General features: G+C 42.1%; 1 protein-coding gene across 2 annotated transcripts in view; it reads left to right on the top strand.

The window, feature by feature from the left end:
- Rrm2b (ribonucleotide reductase regulatory TP53 inducible subunit M2B) overlaps positions 1-22322 on the top strand; it is a 95786-nt gene that overhangs the window by 38786 nt on the left and 34678 nt on the right. The window contains exon 10 of one of the 2 annotated variants that reach the window (XR_012446377.1): positions 3031-3138. The gene's annotated coding sequence lies outside the window, so the exon portion shown is untranslated. Of the gene's footprint in view, positions 1-3030; positions 20871-22322 lie in introns of those variants that run through there. The other variant, XM_020178622.2, reaches the window with a different exon arrangement.

Genomic DNA, 22322 nt, shown 5'->3' with positions numbered 1-22322 from the left:
TCTATTGGGAGATCATGGTACCATATGCTCATGCCAAGGGGCTGGGCTGGGCTGGGAAGGCACAGGCAGGGTAAGGAATGCCCCTTCCTTGTTTAGGATTCCATAACTGAAGAGGGAATGAAGGGAGGGAGAGGCTTAAATGGAGGTTGCCAGGAAACTTGGCAGAGACCAGGGTTCAAAGTGTGTGGCATGTTGAGAAATGCTGTGGGTTAGGAGTCACATGGAGTAGTAAGGTGGAAAGATGAAATACTTTAATCAAAAAGGAGAAAACCTCAGTTCCACTATTCGTTAGCCAGAAGACTTTGGGTGAGTGGCTCAGAGACCTCTGAACCTCAGTTTTACCATCTGTAAAGTAGGGGTGCACACTGACCTGAGGTTTAAAGAAGTTTCAGTATAGGTTGAGCAGGTCTTTGCAGTAAAATATTAGTGATCTGCATCTGAACTGGGTATGGACAGGGGAGAGTGCTGGGAGAGAAAGGAGGGGCAGGTAGCCTCTGGGACTGAGCTGATCTTGTTGGGTATTAACTGTGGATCAGTTGAAAGTAATGGCTGGCTCTTCTATGGTCAGGCCAGGTCCTCCATAAAGATGTGCTACTCTCAAGATATCACTGATCATCTTGTGCTACTCACAGGCTTATTTTATAAGAGAAGGAGACCAAGACCTGAAATATCAAGAACCTTGCCCAAGATCCCACAGCTATAAAATGTAGAGCTGCACCTGGATCTGAAGCCAGGGAGGCAGTTCTAACTTTAAATTCTGCTTAGTAACATCGCTTTAAAACTCTCAGCTCCAGGTCAATCATGGTAAAATGAGGTATTTGAATAAACTATGGATTACCCCCACCCTTTGTGCCTCTCTGGCCTCCCTATAATTTGAACACACATGAATTTTACCCACAGTTAACTTTGCACTTAATGGTGAGATTAAAAGCTTTTTGGGAGTAGACAAGGTTGTCCACTTTCTCTACACCTGTTCACCATTTTACCAAAAGTGCTAGCCAAAGTAATATAGCAAGAAAAAAAGACCAAAAGGACATCCAAATTGGAAGTGAAGAAATAATATTATCTCTGCATATCACAATCTTACATATAGATATGAATAATAAATTTGGTTCAGAGTAAGGTGTAAATGACTTGTGTCTGAGTTTTAGTTCTCATAGAGATATTTGCTTGCAAATCAGTATAATGAATTTTGCACATGGAATTTATTGTATCAATTAACTGAAACAAACTTTTTTTTTTTTGAGACAGGGTTTCACTATGAGGCCCAGGGTATCCTGCAACTTGCTATATAGTCCAGGCTCACCTTGAACTCAAGATCCTCCTGCCCTGGAGCAGGCATTTTTAAAATTTTTAACTTTCCCATGGCCCTGAAATCACAGTGACCACAGAATTGCCTGCTCTTCTCAGCCCGTCACAGATTTCCTCTCACCAGGCCCCTTTCTCCTCTTTTTTTCCTTAGCTTCTTCTCATCCTCTTTCACCTCTTTCAGGGAAGGAATGCTGGATCAGGTTCTTAAGGTGTATTACCTGGACAGCAGCATGAGCTCATGCTGCACCTGGGAACCCGTGAGAAGGCAAGTTCCCAGGCCTGGCCCAGATGACTGAGTCAGAAGCCTGGGGTGGGGCCCACAGCCTTGCTTCTCAACAGCTCTCCAGGTGATTCCTATAACCAGTGGACTATGGCATGGAGTGAAGCCTGTAATATATTCTTGTCAGAAGAAATTGGAATATTAGCTAAATAACATCAGGAAATAAGTCAACAACAATACAATCAAACACACATCACCCAGAATGCCACCCTGGCTTAGCTGGTGTTTTGGCAAAGGCTACTACCTGTTTCTGGCCTCACCAGCACCATCCTTAGGCTCTTCCCAGCTTGTTCTCCAGCCCCTTTCTCTTTCCTCCCTTTGTGCACTCAACTCTTTCCTAGCTGATTTGGTAACACTATGGTCTATATAGCCCCTCCTACCAACGTCCTTCCATACCACTCCAACTTTAACTTCCAAAGCTCAGAAATCGGGGGTAGGAGGGTGGGGAGAGTTGTAGGGGATCTGCTTTTCAGCTTCTTGAATACTTTATTCTCTCTTGCAAGTTCAGAGGAACAATTGCATGGAAGCTCCCTTCACTGGAGATGGTCCCTTTGTATTTGCCTCCTGCTTTCATTTTCTTCATCCATTTCTTAAAAGAAAACATTGGCCTTCCTCTAACAGCCACATCCACTGGTCCAACTACAGATCTCATTCTATGCCAAATGCGGGTATATGGGAGTTGCAGGTGTTCTTAGATGAGAAGTTCCTCTTTGCAAGGACCAGCTCTTCACCCTGGCATCCAGGGGGACATGTTCGTCACCTTTGAGACCTGTGGCAGCAAGACTGTGTTCAAAGGCTACTTCTGCTACCAGAAGCAGCTTGTGTGAGGAGAGGGCCTGGGAGAGTGACCTTTGAGATGCAGGCATGTAGATATATCTAGTCTTCAGTCTCAGTGTGTGAGCCAGAATGAACTCTTTGCTATGCATGCGATCTGCTTGTTTATTACCAAAGGCAGTGTTTGTCAAACACCTGGGCACCTGAGGGGACTTCAGAGCAGATTCCTGGGCCTCACCCCAGATTTGCTTAATCAGACTTTCTGGGGGTGGCCCAGAATTTGCACATTTAGAAAGAATCTGTAGGTGATTCTTATGCATCCCCAGGTTTGAACAGCTGTTGGATTTGCTTCTAGTCAGAATTTGCTCCAGGATAGCATGCAATGTGAGTTACAATATAGGTTCAACTGTTTCTGTAAATGCTGTCATTTTGCAAATTGCTTCTTGGTTGAATGTCAGGAATCAAGGTAAATCAGTTCGTGGACAAAAATGAATCTACTAGTAGCCAGTCTCCTAATTTCCCACTCTTGCCCTCAGCTGTTTCTGTGATGTCCCCAAGCTCAGGTGTTTTTAGAAGCTGGCAAAGGTTGCCTCAGAAACCAGTCTGCTAGGTATAGCCACCCCCGCTACTCTGCCAACATCCTCTGTTTGTCTCTGTCTCCCCAGGTGACTGCAGACTCACAGAATAGCCCAAGAGACTCCAGAGGTACCCTGCATATGCCTGTGAGGACACCAGTGTCTTTGTTAAGTGCCAAGTCCTGGTCCTATGTCAAGGTGCGGAGAATAGTCCTGTTTTCAACTTTGTACTTCAACAGTTATCAGAGTCCCAAAGGTGTACCACACATGTCCAGTGTCTTACACATTCCCTCATGAAAAACAATTTCTTCAATGTCTGTCTCAGATTTTTCTTCAGAGGGGTTAAAAAATAATCTGATCTAGGTGGCTGGTAAGGATGTGTACATATACAAATACTCCTTAGGTCTCCCAACCCGTGCAAGTAAAACCCTGCCCTGGTCTCATAAGAGCCAGACTCCAGATTCCAGTCTGGACTGAACTAAATACATGCAGATTTCTTAGTGCCCTTCAGAGGAGGAACAGGAAGATTTTGACTTTGGGTTTTTCAGTCCACTGTCTAGTGGGATAGCCAAGACTCCAGTGGCCATGGAGATCTCCTTCTATATCCTCCTTACAATTTCAACAGCTGACACCTTTGCTCTGCAAGCCCAGGAAGACCGGCTGTGGGGTTTGAGCATAAAAGGTATCTTTCAAAATCCTTGCAGGCTGCAGTTTGGGGCACTAGAGAGAGGACATCTTTTGGGAATAATTCTGTGAGCGTTTGAGAGGGACTTCTGCACATGTTAAAGAAAATATTTTAAAATATAAGAATTTACTTTCATTTCATAGCCAAATGCCTTGAGATGTGTGTCTCTCTCTCACAGGGTCTTATTATTTTTTTTTTAAATTTGATGTATTTGATACTTTGTTCTTTAGCCCTGGGGCAATGACTAAATTGATGGAAGGAATCACATGATGATAGACAGTATTGGAAAATAGCCTGTCTCCTGTGGAGCTGGTGTCTCCAGCAGTCCCCAAGAAGACCTTTGGCTTGGTCACCCAGGGATCGCTTAGGGTCCTGGACAGATTTCATTACCCCCGTGAGCTCTGATGTCTTTCCTGGTGAATCTAACAGGAAGATGATGACTTTCCTCAAAAGTTTACTCTTAATACTTTAGTGAATACTAGGAGAAGAAGAATGGAATTGGAGTCTAATTTCAAAATGTCCCAATGCACTGGCCATCAGGTACCAAAATGAGTATAATATGGATCCCTCCATATGCAGAATTTACACTGGAAATTGTGTTGAGTGGTTCCATAAGGCTTGAGGCCTTTTGCCGGATTAAGGAAATGGACAGCAGATGGAGTGGAACAAGGAGACGACATGGGTGGATTTTCTTGGAGAGAAATTCTGTCCTGTCCTCCAGGGAGAGTGAGAACTGCCTCTCTCCGTCTTAGTGAGGGGCTTCCGTGGGCTCTGGGAGAGCTTGACATGTACTTCTGCAGGTGAGATACACAGGATATTTGTGTTCACAACTGAGCAAATCAAGTGTGGTGGCAGCAGGTAGAGCTGAGCCAGCTGGACCAGCAAGAAAAAGTTGCCCAACCTGCCTGAGTCCTGACCTAGAGGGCTTCTGCATTAGTGAAGGTGTCCGATTGAAAGTATATGTGGGTAAATCCCAGAAAAGTAGGGCTAAAGGACTCAAAGCTGCCAGGTAGGGGAAGCTGGCATTGCTGTGTTTTAGGCTTGCAGCTGCAGTGGCTGGCCTTCAGGGGAGTCCTTCCCAATCTTCAGACAAGCCCACTAAAGAGAGAGCCAGCTTTAAACACCTGCCAGACCAGAGAGTGAAAATGTAGCTGAGAAGATGACAGGTTTGAGAGGCTGTTTCCTGTCCCTTACCAGGCCTCCTTCCTGTTCTGACTCAGGCCAGCTGGAGCAGGCAGAGAGTTAGAGAGGAAGCTAAGAACTGGGCCACCAAACAGCCTCTTGAAGAAATTCAGGACAAGGCCTATGAATGTGAGGAGTGGTCCTCTCTCCCTCCCCTGGTTTATTCAGTGCCCAGCTTGCACAACTGTATTTCATGGTCCCAAGATAAAACCAACCACATTACTTTTTGCCATTGCAAGAAAATAGGTTTGAACTGGAGGAGGGGATTGTATTTGGTTTATTTAATGCTAAATTGACTTTGAAGTTTTGATAAAATCTCATACTAAATTTTGGAATTACTGTGAAATTGGTCTGTGTTTGCAATTTGTGAAACTTGGGAGAGTCTAAACCCTACAAGGAACTGGAAAGGCCATGGTACCTTCCAAGTTTTCTCCCAGGAGTAGGAAACTAACTTTTAAAGGCCAACAGGTGACAAAAATAAAGCTGCACTTTGATTATAACTGAATTTGTGCCTGTTTAACAAATAAAGGAGAGACTCTGAATGCTAAGGGGGTTGGACTGAATAGACCTATCTACTAGGTTGGAACATTTCCCTGTATTGAAAGAAATAGCAAACAGGTTTGATTTATATACTGTCCTGGGACTTTTGTAAGTTGAAGAGTTTCAAGTAATCAAAGAGAATTCCAGGAGGTCTAGAAAGGAAGATAAATTTGAGCCCCTGGAAAGAGTCAATTTGATATTACCAGAAGGTGAAGATGAAGCTTTCCAAGGACTAAAATGGTGGCACTAACATCACAAAGATTAAGTATGACTTAAAGCCACCATCTTTGGTGTGGGGACCAGTGGACGGATAAAGGTCCTGTTTGGTACAGATCTTTGGGGAAGATCCAAAGGGAGTTCTTTTCTACACAGTCTCTTCACTGCAGGCAACCAGAAACAGATCCCTTGTTAAGTACTGGGTATGCAGCCAACCTAGCAAAGGGAGTCCTTCCATGCGAGGTTAAGATTAAGAGCAGGTGCTTGGCTGGGTCTGCCTAGGGTTCACTACCAGTACTCATTTATAATTATTTGATGGCATAGTTTTAATGTTCTAATCTTTAGAAATGACAGAAGATTAGTTGAGAACAAAAATCTAATGGTAGATGAATGGTTCAGTTCATTAAAAAAAGAACATTGATGTGCAAACCAATAGTGAATATAACATAAATTCTATAATGTATAAAAACACACTTACATGTGTGCCACACACGTAAATTCCAATAACTTCTCAAGGTTTTGTCAGCCCTTTCTAACTGGGACTGACCAATGGAAATCTGATTCCAGTTCACTTTTCCAAATCCTGTTCTCTGGCCCTGGCCTGTGTTCCTTATAGTTTTGACATTGATCTTCACTCCTCTGACTTGGGAGTATCTCTTAAGACATCCCAAGTATCTGTTGCAATGCTTTCAATGCATTCTTCCACAGTGACTCTGCCTTGCCTTCCCATGGCCTCTAACTTTCCTGTGCTGGGCTTGCCGTTGCTCACATTTTCTTCCACATTTTACCCTCTGAGTGACCTCTGAAGACTTTTTCTTAGGCGCCTGCTCATGAAAGCCAAATGTTCAGACCCCAGACTTTTAAAGCAGTATTTCTCAACCTTTTACCCATTGTGGCATACCGAGAAAATATTTTTGTTATCTGCTGTTACAAATGTCAGAATTTGGAATCCCAGCAGAGGCTGCAGGGGCTGGGGTGATCAGATCAGGGCCCCATCCCTTCACAGATCAAGAAGTCCGTGTTTTGGGGTACACTTGCAGGGGTGCTGCCTGTACCCTCCCTATTCTGAGTGCGATCCTTGGAGCAGTACTGTAAGCACCACCTGGGGACTGGTCAGAAATGCAGAGTCTGAGGCCAGACATGGACATACTAACTGCCCTCCTACTTTTCCAGTTATATTCCTATAGTTTATTGTGGTACTCTTTCCCTACTGGCCCATTGGTATGTTTCTTCTCTGGAAACAGTGATGCAAATTCCCTCACTGAGAAAGAAAAATAGGAAATAGAAATATGAATCTTCTGTTCAGAAGGAAATAGTGGAACACTAGTGGAGACTCTCACACCATTTATTCCAATGCTATTCACAAATTGCTTTCTTTGCTATTTGCTAAGAAAAGCTAAAGGATTCAGTGCATTTTCGACATTCAAGAGCTCAATGTTTACTAATTTGTAGATGGATACAGGTCTCACATAAAAGTGACTCTGCTATTGGTAAAGTTTTTTATGATCAGTATAAAAAAGCATGGTAGGGGATCCTGAGATGTCACATCATTTTTTAAAGAACTTATTTTGACCTATGATGTGTAAACTTACCATGTGCTCTTTCCCCTCAAGAACCATGAAATATATTTCAGATCATTATAAGTGATAGAGTGTGACTGGTATAGGAGGTAACAATGGTTCATAAATTATATTTGCTAATCAATTCAGATGTACCTGATCTTAAAATAAACCTTAAATTTTGTTCCTACCAAAATCTATCTTCTCTGTTTTAATACTGTAAAAGCAAATTCTAATTTTTGATTTTTGAAACATCAGATCTCTGTCTCCTTTTGCCTCATGGCTAAAATAAAACCAAGACACAAGACAGGGCTGTTTATTCTTTGGTTCTACACTCTCAGTACACTGAGCCTATCATCTTTGTCAGAAAAAAATATCTTTGAGACAGAGCATTGTTAGGAAAACTGTCCCCTGCCCCTGAATCTACTGTTAATTTATTATTATTTCCAGTTTCCCTTTATAAACCTTTTTTCCTGGCTATTAAGACCCAGTGTTTAGATTTAAATTCTGCTCTATCTGATCAGTAGAAGTTATGTTCATGAATAAAGAAATAATGTTATTTTAAAAAAAAAATTCTGTGACTAATGTCATCCTCCTAGGGTTGGCTCTGTTACTCATGTTGCTCCATAAGGGAGTTCTATCTGAGTAAACGTAGCCTCAGGACCAGCATGGCCATTTAGAAAGAAACCAAATGTGATGCCAAGGTCTGGATTGGATGCCTTCAGTATACATAAGTGTCTGTCTCATGGAAAGTTGACATCAGATATCCTCTATCATGCACCTCTGTCAGTCTCTTAGAAAAAGCTGCGGTATTTACTTCTTGTCTAAGTTTTGAACTTCCTTTGTGACTGAGGATTGAGTGGTTATAAACAAAGGGGTACTTTTTTCCTACCCTCTCTGGAAGTTGTATAGGATAGAAGGAAGCAGAAGGGAATTGGGTCAAACATCAGGCTTTGGCATCCTAGCTCTACCACTTACTATGGGACTCTGGAAGAATTGTTTAACCTCTAGGCCTCTGTTTCCTCATTTGTTAAATGAGATAAAGCACCTACTTGTCTTTATTCCGTTTAAATAATAGGGTGCTGTGGGAATTAAGTATGATGATATTGATAAGAATGTAAAGGATTGAGAGCAATACTTGTCATTACTACCAGCTCCGTTAGTGTTAATTCTCCTTTTCATCTGCCCTTCCTCTGTTATTTGGCTCATGGATAATTTAAGACAGCACATGAAAATGGAGCCCTCCTTGCATCATCTAGTCTTCATGTTTTCCAGCTCTATCTTTGGACCAACTTCTTTCTCTTCTGCCATCGCATACTTTTCTTGAGTGATTTCTTGTGTTTCCTGGCATTCAGCTAACCACTTAACAGGGACTCCTAGATCTCCTTCCTCCCTTCTGAACTCCAGTGTATATCTCCATTTACTCACTAGACACCCTACAAACACAGATGTCATTAAATCAAACTCTTAATCTTTACCACTTCCAACATGATACTGAAGTTGTTTTTATGAGCATTTCTTCCTTATAAGGTTCTACTATCTTTGTGAGGACAAGGATTGTCTCTTATTTATTTTTGAAGCTGTAGTGTTCAGATTGAAATTTATTTATCTGAAAAAGTCTTTATTTAACTTGTATTTTGAAATATATTTTTTTTCCTGGATGTAGAAATTGGATTTGATTTCCCTCCACTCCCCAGCATGTTGCAAGGATCTCTCATTGTCGCAACGTACACAGTTTCTGTCAGAAAGTCTCTGTAGTTCTTTGTTTCTCTGTCTGCAAAATGTCCTTTTTTCTGACTGACTTCACGATTTCTTTCTATTTTGTTTCTATGCTGAAGTTTTAATATGATGTGTTGATATGCTTTTGGGGTGTGTGTCATTTTTACTTAGGGTTCTGTAAGATTTTTGGATCTCTGCTTTGATGTATTTCACAATTTTTAGAAAATTTTTAGCCATTCTCTTTTCAAGTATTTCTTTTTCCCTACTCTCTTTTCCTTCTGGGTTTTTAATCATATGAAGATCACATCACTGATATTGTCTCACAGCTCTTGGATGCTCTGTTCTGTTTGTTTCACTTTTTTTTCATTATGTTTCAGTTTAAGTAATTGTTATTGACTTACCTTTAAGTTTACTTTTTCTTTCCTCAACTCTCACTTCTGCTGATGACACCACTGAAGGCATTCTTCACCCATTACTAAGTGTGTGTTTATACTTCTAAGTATCCATTTGATTTTTCTCTTGACTGAAATTGTCCATCTGTTCATGCATATTATCTAGCTTTCCCAATAGAGCCTTTAACATATTAATCCTAGCAATTTTATATTCTCTGAGCGTTCCAACACCTAAGACACCTTTTAGTGTGGCATTATTGATTGTTTTGTCTTTTGACCATGAGGTTTCCCTTGCTTTTGTACATGTGTGTCTCATCATTTTTTAAATTTTATGTAGACTAGTAGAAATGAGGGATATAGTATGTACCTGGAAATGGTGCACAACTTCTGTTAGACCACTAGTGTGCCTGTGGTGGTGGTGGTGGGAAAGAGAGGGTAAGTCAGATAAGTCTGCAGTTGGGTTCTGTTACTACAGTAATGTTCTCTGTGTCACCAAGTTGGAATTCCTTCGGTGTTAACCTTGCTAGAATGGGCCTATAGTGGCAGAACATTTTCCTTGATGGTCCTGCCTTTACTTTCAGCTTTGTACTGCCTTTGTGCCATCAGGAGTCTCTCTCCATGCTTTTGTCCTCCACCCCTACCCCCTTTGGTAGACTACTACTTTTGTCCTTGGTACTTATCATTCTGGTGGTGGTGGTCAGTGGGGGAGGGGAGAGGAAGGGAAGGTGATCAGGGTTTTTCTCTGTTACCCTTCAGTGCCAGGGATTCAGGTTACAGAGTCTTGTCATCCCACTCCTCTTCCTCATTGAAGCCAATGTCTGACTTTCATGTTTGGCAGAGCTTGTGTGGGAGAGTGTTTCCTACTCCTCCTGGTGGCAGAAGACCTTTAATTGTATTGGGATAATATCCTGGGCCCAGGACAATTTTCTGCCCTTCCCCTAGGGGGAGAAGTTTTTTCTTCATCTTTTTCCCCAACTGCAACATACCTTCTTTTGTTCCCTTGAGCAACAGAATTTGCTGCTCCACACTTAGTGAGGCTTTTGTTTTGTAGAGAAGGGTCTGGGCAGGGCTCCCTGTTTTTCCTGTTAGAGTCACAGAGTCAGGGCTGCGGTGGGTGTACAGAGGTGAGAAGTACTGGGACCTCTTTCCTTTTTCCTGCAGTCTCTTTCTGGTGGGCTCATTGGCTGAACCCAACCAGAAGGCGACAATGGAGTCTGCAAAACACAACCTGCAGGGATCAGCCTCCCAGGGGAAGAGCAAAACAGAGAAGAGTGGGAATTGGAACTGGGGGTGGAGGAATGGAGATTTGCCAAATCACACAGACATATTTTGTATTAATAACATGAGAGCAAAACTGGATTAAGGCAAGAAAGTCAAGGGGTGAGAGAGTGTTTGAAGAGAGAAACCCCTGGATCTGGCTGGAGTGGGAAAGACATGGACACAGACTCTGAGATAGTAGGAAACAAAACAGAGACCCTGCTTGTGGGAGCCTTGCTGAGGGAGAAGGCTGATGAAAGAAGAAGGGAGAAAAGGGAGTGAAAACTCAAGCAAGCAGGGATGATCAAACACTGCTCAGGGAAGAAGATAGAATCTGTGATTTTTGAGACGCTGTCAAAATTAAAAGCCTAGCTGGAGAGGGTTATGAGTATCAACAGATATATGAAGCCAGAACTGGTGGGTGGTTTGCTTAGACCTGAGGGTAATGCCAAGACAGAAATAGAAACAGACCTTTGACACCTGACACTGTCTTCAAAGAATGAGGGATGGAATGAAGAGACCTCAGGCCAATGACAGAGAGAGGAAGGGGTTGGCATGGCCAGATGACTGGAGCTTACAAAAAAGATGTTTTATACTACTCTTATTGCATCTATTCCACTCTTCTGTTACTGTTATACTCAGGTCAATTTTCTGATAATAGTATGGGTTTTGTTTTTGTTTTTGATCTGAAAGCATTGGTGGGAACGAGGAGAATTTTGATCTGCTCCCCCTGGTTTAGTAGTTCTGTCACCTTCACGTACTTCACACGGCATTCTTCAGCCACACTGAGTTTGCATTTCTTTAACGGCGGCCATTTAAGTTGTTTTACCTTTTCTAGTGTCATAAACAATTCTGTGCTGAACTTCTGGCTCACAGTTTGAAAGGATTTAGTCCTCGGCCATGTGGCTCCATTGCTGTGGGCTTGTGTTGAGACAGAACATCATGGTGGGCAGTGCATGATAGAATAAAGCTGCTCACCTCAAGGTGGTCAGGAACAAGTCGGGGAGGAGAAGGGGTCAAGGAGAAAACATACCCTTCAAAGCCACTCCCCTAGTGACCTATTTCCTCTAACTAGGTCCCACCCCAGAACAGCACATTAAGCTATTAACTCATCAATGCATGGACCCGTCAATGGGGTTAGAATGTCACGATCCAATCCCCTCTCCAGTGGTCCCACCTCTGAACACTGCTGTTCTGGGAACCAAGCATTCAATACATGAGTCAACCATAACAATTATGTTCCAATTATGCAGCTCACAGTTGCTGAAGAACCCAGGAAAAACTCATTCCTATCTCAGAGAGGGAAGTCTTCATCCCCCCCAGGAGTTCTAGTTACTCACATGAAGTTACTTAATTTGTATTTTTCTCTGCTGTTGAGTGAATAAACTCTAGATTTTATAATTAATTTTTCCTCAATATACTTTTCTGAACAATACTGTCCAACAAATTGGGCTTCACCAAGTAATAGTCTGAATATGCAAATTAGATACTTTGCCAGTAACTTGGTTTAGAAGGCAATATTTTTGGTAGATTAAAATTTGTCTTTTCCCTTGAGGGTACCCTACAAAGTTACAAAGGTTTTCAAATTTACCCAAGGAGGAAACACAAAATGGTTTCTGTGGTAATTTTTCCATGGCATTGTTATTAGTGAGCAGATGCATTCTCTTTCTGAATGAGAACAAAGAATTATTTCAGCTAATGAAATCACAATTTTCAGGCAATGGAAATCACAATTCAATGAGAATGGAAATAGTTTAGTTATGAAGACACTCATTTTTTGTGGTATCATGGTTGCTGCTGAATTTAATGGGAAAAGCAATTAAGACTGTAATACCCAGTTTTTTTTTAAACTCTTTTAAATAAAGCATTAAATCCCAAGTCAGTTAATGAGCTGGATCACAATGTTTTGAAATCAGAAATCTAGGACATGTAATTACTATGAATGTATTTGTGACAACAAATATCTCTCCAGTCTTACGCAGTGTTTCGTGACTGAGCTGCAATTGTACCTCTCTAGCTCTTCTGTACATTGCCATCATGATGATGAAGATGAAGGAGAAGGTGAAACTCACAACTGATTATAGCTACACTTTATTAAGGACTTACCATGTGCCAGGAGTATTACCCCATTTAAACTTTATTTTTGGTGGTACTGGGGTTTAAACTTAGGGCCTCATGCTTGCAAGGCAGGTGCTCTACCACTTGAGCCACTCCACCAGCCATTTTTTGTGTTGGGTATTTTTGAGATAGGATCTCATGAACTATTTGCCTGGGGCTGGTTTCAAACCTTGATCCTCCTGATCTCTGTCTTTGGAGTAGCTAGGAATTCAGGTGTGAGACACTGGTGCCAGGCTCATTTTACCACACTCATTCACCACACTCATTCACCACACTCATTTTACAGATGAGGAAATTAAGGCTCAGAGAGGCTAGGATCAAAGTCACATGGCTAGTGAGTGGTAGACTCGGGTGTGCTTAACTTCAAAGTCTAGTAACTTTGTGCAGCTAAAATACCAGCTCCTCAAGATTGCATTAGTTTTTGATCTGCTCACAGAGCTGAATCTCATATCTTGATTCCAGTGGCCAAGACAAGATCACTTTTTATTTTCCTCTGCATTGTCAGAATCATCTTCCAGACATTTCTTCCTCTTCCTCCTCGTCCTTCTGCCTTCTCCTTCTTTCCTTCTTCTCCTCTCTCCCCTTGTTCTTCTCCAGCTTCTCCTCCTCCTTCTTTTCTTTTTTGGTGGTGCTAGGGTTTGCCCTCAAGACTTCATGCTTGCTAGCCAGGTGCTCTACCACTTGAGCCACACCCCCACCCCCTTTTGCCTTAGTTATTTTTCAAATAGAGTCTCACATTTATAGACTGGACAGGCCTGTGATCCTCCTATTTACCCTTCCCATGTAGCTGGGATGACAGGTGCATGCCACTATGCCTGCTTTTATTGGTTGAGATAACTCATGAACTTTTTTCCCAGGCTGGCCTCAAACTGTGATCCTCCTGATCTTAGCCTCCCAAGTAGCTAGGATTATAGATGTGAGCCACGGGTGCTTGGCTTAGACATTTCTTTGTCACCCAAAGAGACAGAGGTGTCTACATTAGGCTGTGGAAACTGCAATTCCACTAAAACACTTACAAATTGGAGATACTCTATTTTTCCCCAAGTATATTTGTATTACTAGATACCTCAGATGGCTTTCTATAATTCAATTATTCCTTTTGCTTGCAACGATGATAAATCTAGCTGTTTACCTCAGAATGCCCCACCCTCAATAATTACAAGTATGGGTACTATTGCATGAAGTTTGGGGGATGTGCAGAAGAAACTCACCAGAGCACCATGGCATTTCTCTCTGTAGGACAGGGCTTCATGGGAACTGTCCATGGTGGTGTCTTGTAGAAACCACAAGTCATAATAGGAACTTCCAATGATAGACATGGTGCTGAATTTCTAGGTTTCTCTTCTCTTTTTCTTTTCTTTCTTGTATTTGTGTATTCGAGGAACATTAAGGGAAAAGTATGGCTATCTATCTAACTCGTTCCCTTATATTTCAGATTTTGAGAATCTCATATTCTGATGACTATCATTAGCTTCATGTTTATCACATAGTAAAAAGCAAACCCTTTTTTGAGAAAGATCATAGGGTATTTATAATGTATCAAAATATTTGGTGTCTTTGGATTGAATATCTTTCATTGTTAACATTTAAATCTTAGTACTACAGAAAGGCAAAAGGCACTATGATTACAGGACTATCTTAGTTGAATTTCTGAGAATAAAAAACGCTTTTTAAAGAGCAAAAGAAACTACTTCACTGTGCCGACTATATTACTGTTCACCCATAATTTTGGCATTTCTCCCTATGTCTGCGAAAAGATTAGACATTCCTGTGCTGTTGAACTCAGAAGTGGCCCCGTGACTCGCTTTGCCCAGTCAAAGGTAGGCTGCTTCTGAGCAGAAGCAGTAAGAGCCAGCATGTGTGGCTCCTGTGGCCAAATAACTTGTAACATTTCCAACTGAGGCACTTCATTAGCTTGAGTCCCAAGGTAAAACCTGATGAGGTCATAGATACAGAGAGTTTGCCCTGGAAGTAGCTTCCACAGGATTCTGGTTACTTACATATTTTGAAGAGTGAAGCTAAATGGACCGCTCCTACTTCTGTTCTTTGGTCTCCTGACTCCATGTATTCTATCCACTGGGAACAGATTTCCACTTGATGGTCATTGATGTAAGGACCTAAACATTTCAGGCTGTCATCTTCAATTTGGCACCTTATCTCTGTCTCTAAGGGGAAATTTTGCTGCTGTTGGGCCGGTGGCTGCTAATGTTGCACAGTGTGATATGAACAATGGCTGCCCTGGCCATATTCCCTTCACTCCCTCTTTTTTCCTGGGGAGTGGATTCTTCCTTCTGAGGCAATGTTATATGGAATTTGACTCTGCAAGTCCTTGCGTGGTGATGCTGGGTCAAAATCCTACAGGCAGGAAGGGCAAACTTATCCAAAATATGTATTTGTCTTAGACAAGATAACTTTCTGCCCCTTTCAGAGTGGAAATAGTCTGTTGGTCTCCTTGAGGGTTGGTGTCATATCAGGAAGCTTCTCTCTTTTGTTGATATATAGAACATCATCATTGGCTATAGCTAGGTCAGCTTTGGTGAGTGGGAGTCTATGCTGTTAGATTGCGAATAACCACCATTCCTGTGAGCAGGGTTATCATTTGTGAGCCTGTTGTACCAGTACTGGGTGGGTGATGTTAGAGGCTGGCTGACATCAACTGGCCAATCATTCTGTTGCCCTGGTTGCTTAGTAACTATTTCTTTCTTTCTTTTTTTGTGGTACCGGGGCTTGAACTCAGGGCCTTCACCTTGAGCTACTCCACCAGCTCTATTTTTGTGAAGGGTTTTTCCGGATAAGGTCTTGCAGAACTATTTCCCTGGGCTGGCTTTGAACTGTGATCCTCCTCATCTCTGCTTCTTGGGTAGCTAGGATTGCAGGTGTGAGCCACCGGCACGTGGGGCTTCATAACTATTTCTTTGTGGAAGATCTCCATCATCAGTCCTTATGTATTATTACCTTGTGCTCCTTCCCACACAAAGTGGGAGTTAGGTGCATTTCATGGAACTTTTTCAATTGGGAAGATGTCCCTGTCTTCCAGAACCATAAGTAAGTGAGTTGTAAGGCAGCAGCAGACAAACCCATTCATAAAAGACAGTCAGCATCCTTCCTTCCTCTTTCAGCAGGACAACAGCTTCCTCACCACCAAGGACTCATAGGTGTGAGTTGAAGTAGAGAAGTCTGGGTCTTCTGCTTGTGACCTTTGGCCCTGCTTCCGCCTAACCTTGGCTGTACCACTTCTATCTTATCATGGATTTCTCATTTTGGACAACACCTGCCTCATAATATGCAGCTCTGGTTGCATGAGTCCCTTGGTATTTCATGCTCCATCTTTACTGAGATCAGCTGCAACACTGAGGTTCAGGAGCAAGCTAGCACTTGCTTTTGGGTGGTACATAGTACATGGTTCTCTTTTGCAGGTGTCATGCCTCACTCAAAAATCTGAGGGAATCTACATTGCAATTCTCCTATTGTGGCTAGCCATTAAACACCTCATAGCATCTTTTCCTACCACAGATACTTCAAGAACTATAGGGACTACTGAGTTGTATGGTTCAAGAAGCATGACCACTTGCTCCTCAACCTAAATCCTCTGTAGAGCATTTTCTTGTTTAGGGTCCCATGTGAAACTGGAAGACTTCTGGGATACCCAATTGATGGGATAGATCAATATTCTTAAATGTAACTGTGTTTACAACCCATAATCTCCTAACAAATGTGTTTAGTTTTGGTGATGGGAGGTGTGGGATGTTATAGCACATCCTGGACCAATCTAGAATCTTCACTGATGTGTTCTCCTTGAATTTTGTAGGGTTCATCTCTCACTTATGTAGTACAGAGGTCTTACCATGCTCCAACATACTTTCCACTCCTTGACTATGAATTCTGGTTACCATGATGTCATGATATACTAATGATCTTCGAATGTCCAGCAAGTCCAAGTGCCTTCAGACTTTATGATGCTAGAAGGCTAGAGGGTTAACCGAGCTCTGGAGAAGTCCATGATCATGTATGGTTTCTGCTCTATGTGAATGTGAACTGCTTCTCATCCTCCGTCCTAATAGGAACGAACAAGAATGTAACTGCCAGGTCTCATACCCTGTGCCGGAGGCCATGTCGGAAAGCTCCAACAGAGGCAGCATGCCTGGCACAGCAGCTGCAACATAGTCTGTTGTCATTCACCATGTTCAATCTGTTTCTTTGTTTAGGCTGGACTGGAGGAGGACATGACAAAGGGCCACTATCCCTGCACTCTTTAGAAGTGTTCCAAGATGGTGCTAATCTGGGGAAATGACTTTCCCTATGAAGCAGTCCTATTTTTTTTTTAAATATACTGTCTTGGGCAGTTTCAGAGGTTTCTACTTGGCTTCTTCCCACAGTAACTCAGTCCCCAGGTCTAGGAGACAATGTAAGCATTCTGCGGATATTCCAAGTATGTCTGTTCCAATTATACACGAGAGTCAGAGCACTGGGTAGCTCTCTGAGCTTATCAGACCCCCCTCTGAGCCAAACTTGGGCCAGGACTCCATTTATTACTTGGTCCTCATGTGCTCCCCCTCCAATAGGAAACTGTGAGCCCTTTGAGCTCCCGAGTATCAATTTCAATATGGAAATCCTTGGAAGTTAGGAGTAGTTCCTTTCTTCCTATGCAGAGCTACACAAGTGATTAGAATTAGATCTCTTTGGGGAAATTGTTACTGAGCACACTTGCTACAGTTTCTCAGGGTCACATTCCTTTGGTCATGGTGATTATTTCGGGAATGAGCCAATGACATGCAATGATACAGTCACCTGGGATCATAGGAAAGACCATCTCATCCCCTTCTTGTTGGACATGAAGGAGAGGGGATGCAGCGGCACAAACTGCCATGGTAGTCCATGACCAGAGGTTCCAGAGGTTGGAACCAACACTGAGGAAATGGGGACAGAAATGGAGGGAGTGGGGGTCATATCCTGGTGACATCAGCTGAGTCCTAGATCAAGCTATACCTGAAGCCACACTGAGATGAGCCAGTATACTCCCTAGTTATCAAGCCAATTTGAGTCATGGTTATCATCCAACTCATCCATGGAAAGGAACAGACCTTGTGAGATGGAGAGTGTCCAATGGCCTTTTCATGTTAAGCCAGGGCAATGGCTGGTTCATGGGTAAGATCATATAGCAGAATAACCCAGGGAGCTTTTCAAACTACCCTTGCTCTCTGTCTCTACTAGGATGTGTGTGTGTATATTTTATATATGTATACATGTGCATATGTATGAGTGTGAAAAGTTAAGAAACCTTGGTCTAGGGGATTCTGATGCAACTCCATGCAACCACTGACCCCTGGGACTAAGAGTAGAATAGATTCTACCATTTATACACCTGCTCTGAACATACTGCCTTTTTTTTTTTAAGCTGAGGTAAAAAACCTTTTTTTTTTTTGGATTTTTTATTAGCATGTACTAGTTGTACAGGGGAAATATATTGTGATATTTACATATGTGCTTACAATATATTTTAATTAGATTTGCCTCTCTCCATCATTCTTCCCCATCCCTTCTCCCCCTCTTCTCAGAACCATTTCAACAGGTCTCATCGTTCTATTTTCACATCTATTTCCCTGTTAGTTTCCTGGGACCTCACTTGGTAATTTTACTTAAGGTAATTGAACATTCAACTCCTTTTTAGTTCTGTTGTGGAGTGAAGTCTTTCAGATTCCCTTCCTCCAAGAGAATTTAACCCCATCCCTTGATCCTTGCTTCCTTTTATCCCCTATCTCTCCTACTAGGACTTTTTTCAGGTTGATCTTTCAGGTTCTATGAACTCATCTAGTCACAGAACTGAGAAATTCAAGGTGTGAATTCACAATACAATTCCCTCTGACAAGAACTGACTATAAGGATGCAGAAACATAAAAGAATAGATATTTAAGTCAATGAGTGCAAAGTGACTACTAAGGAAACAGAGCCTTTGAAGCCTGGAGGTTTAGCCCCTTTCTGCCCCCTCCCGTAGTATTGTCACACCAGTCTCTCTCCTTTTCTTTCTTTCTACCAAATAGAAAGGCTTGGTTTAGATTTTGCAAGGTAGTTTTTCTTGATACCAAGCCAATTCATCCTTTCAGCATTTAAGGGCCAATCAGAACCAAAACACTGATTGAAGAGAGAGGGGAAGGAAGAGTCAGGCTATTAGATTATACTCTGTACCACAAAAGTGAAACGGAGATGGATCAAAAAACAAAATTGTGAGCACAGCATCCTCAATGGAAATGCACAATTAAGCAATTAGACAGGATCTCTATAAAGAGTTTCTTCCAGCTGCCGCCCAAGCCCACAGGTAATGCTAGCTGGCCGAAGAGAGTGAAGGGAGGGCACTGAGGAAGAACAGGAAAAGTTCTCAGCTTCTCTGGAGAGAAAAGACTCCAGAGCTCCAGAACATTCCATTTTGATGTTAGAGGAAGACTTCAGAATAGCACCTCATAGCAGGACACTGGACGGGACCCTGTTCGCGACAGGTGCCATTAGATTTTGTAAAGAACTATGTGTTTGGCTGTACATTCTGAAGTTCCTTCAGCCACAGGAGCTGCTAGTGTGCTGTGCTAGGCTGGAAGCCCTGGGAGGTGGGATAGGACTCTGTCAAGCAGTTGTTGCAGCATCTTGGCTGTTTCCAAAGATTGGCTATTGTGACTAGTGCTGCAGTAAACATGGGTGTGCAGGTGCCTCTAGTGTATCCTGACTTGCATTCCTCGGGGTATGTGCCCAGGAGTGATACTGCTGGATTGTATGGTAGGTTTATTTTTAGGTTTTTAGGGAGCCTCCATACTGTTTTCCATAATGGTTGCCCTAACTTACATTCCCACCAGCAGTGTATGAGGGTTCCTTTTTCCCACATCCTGGCCAACATTTGTTGTTGTTTGTGTCCTTGATGACAGCCATTCTGGTTGGAGTGAAGTGAAATCTCAATGTTGGTTTGCATTTCCTTCATCGCCAAGGATGTTGAGCGTTTCTTCATGTGTTTAGTGGCCATTTGTATTTCTTCCTTTGAGAATTGTCTGTTCATTTCATCTACCCACTTATTCAATGGGTTGTTGATTCTTTGAGAGGTTAGTTTTTTGAGCTTCCTGTATATTCTGGTTGTTAATCCCTTGTCAGATGTATAGCTGGCAAAGATTTTCTCCCATTCTGTAAGATGTCTCTTCAGTCTAGTGACTGTTTCCTTTGCTGTGTAGCTTTCTGGTTGATGCAGTCCTACTTGTCAATCCTTTCTCTTAATTGCTGAGCTATTGAAGGTCTATTATTAAATCATTACCTATACCCATATGCTCCAGTGTGTATTTCCTATTCCTTCCTGTAATGGTTTCAGTTTCAGATCTTCCATGAAGTTCTTTAATCTATTGTGCTGTACTTTGAGCTTCCCATTGGGCCTGAGGAACAACAAACATATATAATGGGGACGCTGAATACCATAAGGAAGTAACAAAAATTACAAAAGATAGAAGGTTCCAACTAGAACCAGATTCATTAATATTTCTTGACACAATCTTCTTGGCAAGATCATCTACAGATCAGCAACCACTTCAAGAGCCTGCCTGTGGGTGCAGGTGGCTCACCGTTTGAAGCCAGCCCAGGCAAAGGGCCCACAAGACTATCTCAAAAATACCCAACAAGGCTCAAGTGATAGAATGCCTGCCTAGCAAGCATGAGGCCCTGAGTTCAAACCCTAGTACTGCCAAAAAAAAAAAAGATATAAATACTAAAATGAGTCCCTTGAATGTTCAAATTATGTCACACCCTTCTATTCATCTTCTTAAAAATTTTTGAGTGATTTAATTTTCTCCTTTGTGTTATATATACCTTCTCATTTTCTACAATGAACACAGATTAAATGCACATGTTAAAAAGTAGAGACAGTAAATTATTTATCATATCATTAATCCGATACTATAAACTTCAATATTTTAACGTGTCCAATTCAGTAGTTTTTAGTATACTCACAGAATTTTGCAGACATCAACACTAATTGCAGACCATTGTTATCATTCTCCAAAAGAAGCTGTGTACCCATTAGCAGTCACTCTCCGTTCCCTGGCAGCCATAGGCGTCTGTGAGCCAGACTGTTCCAATTACTGCTTTGACTCCACTGCCCATTACAGTAGCCATCCTACTTAGCCTCTGTGATTAAGTGTGACCATTTGGCTGTCAGGTTCTCTATCACTCTAAAGCAATTCACTGAATAAGATGGTGGAAGAGTTTTTTTTTTTTTTTTTTTTTTGCAGTACTGGGGGTTGATCTGAGGGCCTGGTGCTTACCAGGCAGGTACTCTACCATTTGAGCCATGCCTACATCCCTTTTTGCTTTAGTTATTTTTGAGATAAGGTCTCACTTTTTGCCTGGGTTGGCTTTGAACTGCAATCATCCTGATCCCTGTCTACCGAGTAACCAGGATTACAGGCGTGAGCCACTGTGCCTGATGTAGAAGAATTTTTTGAAGCCTTAGTTATAGTACCAGTCAGTGGCAGTACCTTGCAAGGCTGGAGCAGGATCCTCCAGCTTGCTGTGTATGTTTAGAATCAACATCTAATGTATGCTGTAGTTTCTCCCATCATCAGAATTCAAGCGCCCAGGAATTAAAAGGGTAGAAATGGGAGTAGCTGGTAATCTACGTGCAACTTTTTTGCCTCTGGCACTGTATCTTTAGGCTTTGCTGGTCTAGAAGTTTCAAGGGGAGAAATACTCTACCAAGAGATACATCCATGACTACTGACTTGGAAGTTGAGACAGCCATGCTGTCACTTTAGGCTCCATATGCCTCTGAATCAGCAGGCTGATGGTTGAAATCAGAACGGTTGATTCTGATTTCCTACTCCACACTGGAGGTAACGAGAAGAATGTTTGAAATATAGAAGATTCCTTAGCAAGTCTCCTGCTCCTGTTGTATCACAGCCCTGTGATTACAGTCAATGGAAAACTACAACCATCCAACTCAGGCAGGACAACAAATGTCCTAGGAATGACGATGTGAGTTACTTCACCAGTTGAAGAACATGACCAGCTGAGGTGCTTGCTAAGGGCAGTGGAAGAATGCCCAATCAAGTAATCAGCTGTAGAAATGAGTACTGTAGCTGTTATAAGCATTTCTTCTTTATTTTGTCATGGATATTTGCATATATGTACATTAAGGAAGCATTTTTTTTCTTCCCACTCTTACCTTCTTATTACCTGACACAACGTGCATTAGTAATAGTTAGCCTTATAGCATGGTATTCAAGTTCAAGATATCGAAGGACAAGAATGAACTGGTGTTTCTCCTGAGGACTTTGCATCTTCTCTGGAGAAACAGTTAGCTTGATTTTGTTTGTACACAGGATAACTATCACATTAGGCAGAAATAGGACTTTGTTTTGGTCTTTATTTGGAGATATATATATATTTTTTGGTGGGATTGGGACTTAAACTCAGGGCTTTGCACTTGCAAAGCAGGCGCTCCAGTCCATTTTGCTCTGGTTATTTTCAAGAAGTCTCTAAGCTATTTACCCAGGCTGGCCTCAAATGGTGATCCTCCTGATCTCAGCCTCCTAAGTAGCTAAGATTACAAGCATGACCCACTAACACCTGGTTTTTTGGAGATATATAATTTAAGGAGATATGTACAGAGTCAAGTTGACAGGAAGTTGACTTTGAAAGTCTTTTTGGCATGTCAGACTCCCCAGTTACTCATCAGAGAATCATTTAGGTGAC

The sequence above is a fragment of the Castor canadensis genome, chromosome 3, assembly GCF_047511655.1.
Source record: "Castor canadensis chromosome 3, mCasCan1.hap1v2, whole genome shotgun sequence".
NCBI classification, from domain to species: domain Eukaryota; kingdom Metazoa; phylum Chordata; class Mammalia; order Rodentia; family Castoridae; genus Castor; species Castor canadensis.
This window is presented reverse-complemented; position numbering and strand designations above follow the sequence as displayed.